The sequence below is a fragment of the Sinocyclocheilus rhinocerous genome, unplaced genomic scaffold (genome assembly GCF_001515625.1).
Source record: "Sinocyclocheilus rhinocerous isolate Xijiao unplaced genomic scaffold, SAMN03320098_v1.1 scaffold615, whole genome shotgun sequence".
Classification (NCBI taxonomy): domain Eukaryota; kingdom Metazoa; phylum Chordata; class Actinopteri; order Cypriniformes; family Cyprinidae; genus Sinocyclocheilus; species Sinocyclocheilus rhinocerous.
In genome coordinates, this window is record NW_015631049.1 from 294,542 (window position 1) to 303,253 (window position 8,712).

The following is an 8,712-nucleotide window of genomic DNA, read 5'->3' on the forward strand; positions in this document are numbered from 1 at the left end:
CGTTTAAAAAACGTTTTGCACCGTTTTTGTCGGGGCTGAACGCAGCCCTGGTATCGCTACAGGAACGCCCTTTCACAATTTTGTATCACTCCGCTTGTTCTAGCCGGGTCTGTTTTAATTATTCACTGAGCTAATTGTAGAGTACGTTAGTTAATATAGGAAGAAACGTTTAGCTTCGCGGTCTCTCTCTCTCTCTCATTTGGATGCACGTCTTGCTCTGGCACTCGGCCTGCGGCCTCGTGCCTCTGGCCTAATCACGACCATGCTGATATAGAGCCGGTATCGCTCGAGTACGAGAGTGATATTGCTCATATAATAATACTATGATATAGCCTAACTATACTAATATACTATTAATAGTGAAAATAAACTATTAAAAAAAATTATGTATAGCATTAAGGTCTATAGCACTTTCAAAGCATGGTTCTTTATGGAACCTTATAAAAAGGCATTGTCCCAAAGGGTACTGTTTTCAAAAGTAAACTAAACAACTGCTGGTCAATCTGTGAGAAACTGGATTAGTCTCCTGTCCTGAGGGAATCTTCCCAATTAAAACTGAACTTATTATGCCTGCTGTTATAGACCCAATTGGTCTAGGTGAGGATCGCAACAGAAATATATGGTTGGTGGTAAGTGAATGTGCAACAGCAGAGAAAACCCCATCTCCAGGCCCAGAATGGCTACAATCCAAACAACCATGTAAATTTCCGCAAAATACAGTAGTTATTTACATAAATCAACAAAAGATTAACGAAAGCTTCAGAAGGAGGCAAGGCCAAAATAACAAATATAACTAAAATAAAATATAACAAAATGAACTCCTTTATAACCAACTAACTACTTAGGGTGACCATACATGCCATTTTTACGGGATAAGTCCTAGCCAGGATTTCTATATTTGGCTTTGTTTTCCTGTTTTCATACTTGCTGAAGGTAAGGATCGAAAAGTAGCTTGACCAATAACGTGCAGGCATTGTACATAATCGACCAATCGTGGTGTGTGAGAAGGTGGGATCTATAGAGAACGGTCAAGGCGATGCAAATATATGTTCAGGTTAGATGTGTTAAGTGTTGCCAGATTGGGCGGGTTCCCGCCCAATTGGGCTTCTTTTGGTAACGTCAGACCGGGAAAAAAATGTGTTGGGCGATTTGATAAAATTTGGGCTGCGTTTTTGATACAACTGACAGGTGTTTCAGTTTCCGCGCTTGTAACGCGGAAATTCCCGATTATTTTTTTCAACATGAAAGTCACTCGTGACAGATGACGGAATGTATAATTTGCACATGCTTTTGAGTCTTACAATTTTAAACTGAGACCACTTTCTGTGAGCTCACACCCAAAGTGCGAGCACATAGAGCTGCATCTGTGAGCGCGCGACTACAGAATTAAGTTGTAAACGGCCAAATACCTGTCTTGAGTATTCACGTAAACGGTCGATTTACTGTCAGGATCCTGCCCTCACGGTCTTGTCAGTGTTGTCTTTGTTTCATGTTTCTTTGTTTGTGTTGTCTGAGCACATGGCTCTTTCTTTGTTGTTTGCCATGTGCTTCTCTCGTCCTGCCTCCTCATTTCCCGTTACCACGCCCCCTTGTTTAGTCCTTGTTTGTCTGAGTGTTGTCACCTGTTCCTCTCGTTCTCCCCTTGTTTAGTCCTTATTTGTCTGAGTGTTGTCACCTGTTCCTCATGTTCTCTGCTCCTTTATATTGTTCTCCCTTTCCCTCTTGTTTTGCCAGTTTATTATTCTTACATTTCTGTGTTGCTAGTTTGTCTGACTATTCTTAGTGATACTGAGGATTCCCTGCCATATTGTTTGTAGTGTATTGTTAGTCTATTGTCAGTCTATAGTCTAGTCTTGTCCTGTCCTGCAGGCTGAGCCCCTGGTCTGCTCCCTTTATCTGCCATGCCGCTACATCTGTGCAGTGCCTGTGAGACCACGAGTGTGGTGTGGCTGAGCCTTGTGTTCCTGTCAGGCCACCGCTGCTACCTCTGGTCGTTTTCTCAGCCTGCCTGTCTTCAAGTCCTACCCTGCCTCGTTTGGACTGTTCTCTCCCCTCCTCACCTTCCCTTGTCTTGTCAGCGAGTTTGTCTAATAAATCTGTTAACACTCACTCTGCATTTGAGTCCTCCCTCCAGATCCCTGACAGAATGAACTGGCCTACATTGGACTCAGCAGTATGAGTATCAAGATCCTGCCACCTGCTAGTTCCCGGGAGAGACTGGCTCGCCATCAAGGTCTGGCTAACCTTCGCCAACAGGGCTGGGATATAGGTGCATTTACCCAGTTTTTCTGGACTATGTCAAGGGGGCTTGATTATGATGATACCACCCTCAAGGACATTTTCAATGCCTGCTTGGACAATCCTGTGCCTAAGTGGGAGATGGATAGCCTCAAGATTTTGAATTTCTGCGACTTCTCCAGGTATCTTGGTCATTGCATCCAGTGGGGAATGCCTCCACCACCTAAGCCAGCATGCAGCGACCACTCTGCCCCACTTCCCTTGTCAAGTCAAGACAGAGATCCTCTTCTGACTCCTACTCAGAAGCGAAGGGCAAGGAGGAGGGCTTTTCAGTCTGCTGCATCCATTTATGACTCTGACACCTTCCCAGTCACCCCTGAGTCTACTGAGATCGCTCATGTTTCCCCTGAGCCAGTCAAGTCAACTGATGACATCTCCCAGACATAAAAGTCAGTCCTAGTTATTTCTGAGTCTGTTGAATCAACCTCAGTTTTCCAAGAATCAACTGAGTGAACTCCTGTTATTCTAGAATCAGTCAAGTCAAATGTTGTCTCGGTCTATAAGGTCTGTTCCAGACTTGTCACAATCTGCCGGGCCAATTCCTGTCTCCGCTGAGAAGACCGAGATCACTGTCTCTCCACCTGTGTTGGCCGAGTTAACTACAGATACTACAGAGGCGGTCAACCATGCAGCCTCAACCCATCGGAACCGGAGGAAAACAGCCCGTGCTGTGCAGTCTAATGCCCTTCCTGTTATGTCTACTGAAGCCATGCTTATGAATCCTGTCTTGTCCACAGAATGTGTTCCTGCCTGTCATGGCCACGGACGCTGAGGCAGAGGCGTTCATTTTGCCTGTTCCAGCCACGCAGGCCATTTCCAAGCTGCTTGCTTCCCCAGTTGCCTCTACAGATGCTGTTCCTGCAAGTCATGTGACGTCAACGGATGTTCCTTTTAGTCAAGTCATGTCCACTGTGGCCATCCCTGAACAGCCCACTCTCACTGTGTTGGCCACGAAGGCCATTCCAGTGGTTCTCATTCAGCCTGTTATGGTCAAGGAGGCCGTCTCTGAGCTTCCTGTTGTGCCCGCAGAGGCTGGTCCTGATCGGCCTGCTCTCAGCGTTTTGGCCATGGAGGCCATTCCAGAGGCTCTCGTTCAGCCCATTATGGCCACGGAGGCCATCTCCGAGCACCCCGCTCTCCCAGTCACAGCCATGGAGGCCATTCCCAAGCAGCCCGTTGTCACAGCCACTGCCTTTTCTGAATCTCTTGCCAGCCTAATCAAGTCCACAAGAGAGATTCTCGCCACCCTTACTATGGCCACCAAGTATGAAATTCCTGAAGGTGAGCCCCCAGCAGTCGCAGAGCCCACTCCAGAGAGAGCAGGCCCAGTGTCGGCTGCAGCCCCAGAGCTCAGCCCAGTGTCCGCTCCAGCCCCTGAGGAAATGAAGTCTGATCCTGTTATCCACAAGGATATTCCAAGACCTGTCTCCGAACCTGACTCAAAGATGTACAGCTTCCCTGCCAATTCTGTCACAGCCCCTGTATCTGCCACTGTAACTAAGCCTAGTTGGAGGTCCAAACGACTTGGGCCTGTCCCTGTATCTAGAGGTACCTCCAGCCAAGCCCCCATCCCTCCCTTCCCACCCTCTGTGTTTCCCAGTTATGGTTCCGCAAGGCCAGGACCTCCTTGGTCCGCCCCAAACCATTCCTATGGGTTTTCCACCCTCCCTGTCACACCCCCGTGTTTCCTGGCTATTCTGGGACTTCAAGTTTTGTTCACCGCCCACCCCCCCTGTTGGTGCCTCCTTGGACTTTTTTGTACAGTGTGGATGCCGGGAGGCGTCCGTTGGGGGAGGGTACTGTCAGGATCCTGCCCTCACGGTCTTGTCAGTGTTGTCCTTGTTTCATGTTTCTTTGTTTGTGTTGTGTCTGAGCACCTGGCTCTGTCTTTATTGTCTGCCATGTGCTTCTCTCGTCCTGCCTCTTCGTTTCCCGTTACCTTGCCCCCTTGTTGAGTCCTTGTTTGTCTGCGTGTTCTCACCTGTTCCTCATGTTCTCCGCTCCTTTATATTATTCCCTCTTGTTTTGCCAGTTCGTTATTCTTAAGTTGCTGTGTTGCTAGTTCGTCTGACTGTTCTTGGTGATGCGGAGTATTCCCTGCCATATTGTTTGTAGTGTATTGTTAGTCTCTTGCCAGTCTATAGTCTAGTCTTGCCTTGTCCTGCAGGCTGAGCCCCTGGTCTGCTCCCTCAAGGGTGGTGTGGCTGAGCCTCGTGTTCCTGTCAGGCCACCGCTGCTACCTCCAGTTGCTCTGCCTTCACTCCTCACTGGCTGACTGCCATCCTGGACTGGACTCTGTGGTCGTTCTTTCAGCCTGCCTGTCTTCAAGTCCTTCCCTGCCTATCGTTTGGACTGTTCTCTCACCTTCCCTTGTCTTGTCAGCAAGTTTGTCTAATAAATCTGTTAACACTCACTCTGTATTTGAGTCCTCCCTCCAGATCCCTGATTTTAATACTAAACATTGTCGGTTATAGGCTATTAAGTGAATGTAAACCGTTGAGAAACAAAACTTAATTGTAACAGATCCATGTATGATGTCTTAAAGAGACCGCAACCTAAATAAACCTGCTGCTGTCTGTCACTAATGTTTATTTATACATAAAAATAACACTGGTTAATCTTTAAAGTAAAATTGATTATTCAGTTTCTGTGGCATTTCTGTACCTGAATATTACCGTTATACCTACCTGTAAAAACTTAAAGCACAGTTCATTTTATTTGTATCTTATTTTATTTGTTTGTGCCATTGCTTGTCATTTATCTATTCTTATTTTATTACTGACCGTTTGAAAATTAATTCAATTCAGAGTTTGAAATCAAAGTTTGTTTTAAGTATCTTCCTCGCAATGTAAATATGAATCAACATAAATTGAAAAACACAAATACACTGGGTGACAAAACATAGGTTGGATGATTGTAGTTTAAAAATAGGTCTAAAAAATACCCTACCTCCCCCCTCAAATGAAAAAATCCCCCCATAAGAGCCACCTGAAGGGGGAATCCCCCGATGGTCAAGGATTACAATAATACCATATACAAAAACAAACTGTTCAGGTGAAGAGTTAATGGTGAAATCAGGAATATGAAAAGGAAATAACAGTATCTGAGCATCACAAGTCCATATTATGGCTATTATTTTTTTCTTTATTTGATAACTAATATTTTCTTCAATAATACATTAAAAGGTTGTTTTCAAGAATACTATCATATATTTCAGAGATATATAAAAAAAAAAATCTCAGGTAAGTGTATTTTTCCTTACCTTTCAGGCAGAGTCGGGTAGGCGGTAGTGTGTTTCCAATACATTCTTGTTCTCTCTCAACAATGCTCTAACATCACACACAGACAGCAACGCAATCAGGTGAACAGGTAATGGTTAATTCAGTGACTTTATGAGAAGGATTACAATGAAATCTCAGAAGATGCAGAATGAAATTTCAAACATATTTAATGTAAACTTAATTTACAATCACTCTCTGGGGCCAGGGTTGTCTATTATGTTGTCCACAAGGGGGAAGCCAGAGTCCTGCATGCGGGCGGGTACACGCAGGTGAACCGCTAATATTTGATGTAACGGGGTGGAATAACATTTATGTGTAGGGTGCGGGCCGGACGTTGACAAGCACGGGCAGGTTGCGGGTCCAATAACCAAGACTATTTCGACTCTGTCCAGTACACGCTGAGCAATGTAGGCAATCACGCTGCCACTGATTGACAGCTGTAGTGATTATATTAAAGGTAGAGGTCTTTGCTTGCTTTCTGTATTTAATCTATTCACAATTAGTGTTGCTGTCAGATAACGTGTCAGGTGTTCTGTTAATTACGGCGATTGTGGGAAGATAATTTCACCAGCCAGGAAAGGTGAACAAAAAAGCCTTTCTGTGATGTTACCACGAGGCATCGATTACTTACAGATCTCAGGCTTCTGGAAGGAATGTAGATTGAGGAGGAGTAAGTAAGAGTGAGGAGGAAGTAGGAGGGTGCTGAGCCTGTCACTGTTCTGTATGCAAACATCAATGTTTTGAACTTGATGTGAGCTGCAACAGGTAGCCAGTGCAAGGAGATAAAGAGAGGCGTGACATGGGCTCTTTTGGGCTCATGGAAGACCAGTCGTGTCACTGCATTCTGAATCATTTGTCGAGGTTTGATTGCCAATGATGGAAGTTCAGCCAGAAGAGCACTGCAATAGTCCAGCCTAGAAATGACAAGGGCCTGGGCAAGAAGTTGTGCAGCATGCTCTGTTTGAAAGGGCCTGATCCTCCTAATGTTGTGCAATGCAAACCTGCATGATCGAGATGTCTTTACAATATGGTCCTTGAAGGTCAGCTGGTCACCAAAGAATAATTTTTGATGAACCTAGCAGGATGATGAAATCATGCTGTAGAGTCGGAGTGGCAGGGAAACAAGAAGCTCAGTCTTTACCAGGTTGAGCTGCAGGTGATGTTCCTTCATCCATGCCGAGATGTCCGCCAGGCAGCCTGAGATCCATGCAGCTACTATTGGATTGTCTGGTTGAAATGAATGATAGAGCTATGTGTCATCAGCATAGCAATGGTAGGAGAAACCATGTGCTTGTATAATGGGTCCCAGTGATGCATTGTATATGGTGAAGAGGAGGGGTCCAAGAACTGATCTCTGCAGAAACCCTGTGACCAGTTGATGTTCTTTGGACACCTCTCCTCCCCAGGAACTCTGAAAGACCTACCGGTGAGATAAGATTCTAACCAGTGAAGTGCAGATCCTGTGATGGCAGACAGGATAATGTGATGATTCACAGTGTCAAAAGTGGCAGATAGATCCAGCAGAATAAGAACTGATGATTTGGAATCAGCTTTTGCAATCTGCAGGGCTATACTTACCGACAGTAAAGCAGTCTCATTTGAATGGTCGCTGCTGAAACCTGATTGGTTAACATTCAGTTGGTCATTCTGTGAAAGAAATAATGTAACTGTGTTTATAAAGGTGTGAAACAAATGGTCCATTCTATTAGAATAACAAAGCAACAGCATTCCCCAGGAACGTCTTGTAGATTGCAGGATCTCCAGCGGAAAGGTCCTAATAATATCTGTTGTTTCTAGCCCCTTTGTCTTCAGGTATAAAATTCTATCCCACAGACAGAACTTTGGGAGAAGCTAGGATTTATAGAAGGGTTAAGATTGTTTGAAGGAAGACATGCTAACATCGCTATTGAAGAACTGCTACACTACCATCTTCAATAAATTCTTCTCCCCACAAAAATTTTGGTCAAGCCTACTTAATTTTTTGCATCAGAGAAATCTAGTACATTGGTGAGCCACCCAAAAGACTGCTCAGCAAAAATAGAGATGATACTACATGGATACTAAAGATGATGATACATGGGGCAACTTTTTAGGTTAGAAGGGGTAGTATGCACTGGCCTGTCTAGACAGATATTGTCTTGACAAGAAGTTAAAGTGGATCATAAAGTGTCAGTTGCTGCATTTACACCCAGAGATGAGAAATGGGTGGGTAAGAGAAGAGAGGATGACACTACAGAGGAAAGATGGCAGGGTGAGAGGGAGCGTAGGTTTTGCCTAAAAGTAACTGGTAGAGGAATTGGTGGCACACAGTTAGTAATATGTAGGTTAAATGTAATAAAGTTAATGTAATGTTAATGTTAATGTAATAAAGTTTTACCAAATTTTGTCTGTGTGATACAATAGAAATAGGGAAGTTGTTAAAACAGCAGGGCTCGCGGAGTCTTCTGGACGAATCCAGGTCTCAGTCAAGCCCAAGATTTATGCTGTAGTTGGGCTAGAGATCTTCAATCCAATCTGGCAACACTGGATGTGTTCATTTGACTTGAAGGAGCGCCAAAGCCACTAGAAGGCAAGCCTGCAACCTTTAGCCAAAAAAGCGTAATGGATAATGCTAACGCTTCCGCTTTGGCAGTATGTGGGAAAGGAGACCATGAGGCCGTTTTTTTTTAAAGGATATGATGGTTGATGGTTTTTTATCAATGGAGGAGAGGCTTCACTACACTGAATAAACAGATTTTTAGAGGAAACAGCTTATCATTTAATGAATCAACAGCCTATCAAATGCTGTGATACTGCGATGCTCAGATACTGTTATATCCTTCTCACATTGCTGATTTCACCATTAACTCTTCACCTGAACAGTTTTTTATATATGGTATCATTGTAATCCTTGATCATCAAAACATTGGGGTAGACATCACCTTTTCTGTGTTACCTTGTTTGGTTCAGGAGATATGATACAAAATACATAATTTGGTAATTAATTTGGCAACCACAAGGTGTTTTTGCAATGGCTCCATTTCTGAAAATGTTCAGGGCCCTAACCTGTACAATTGTACCAAGTTTCATGCTTTTATGAAAAAGTGAACATATCACTTCAAATTTTGCACATATCACCTGGACATATATATAT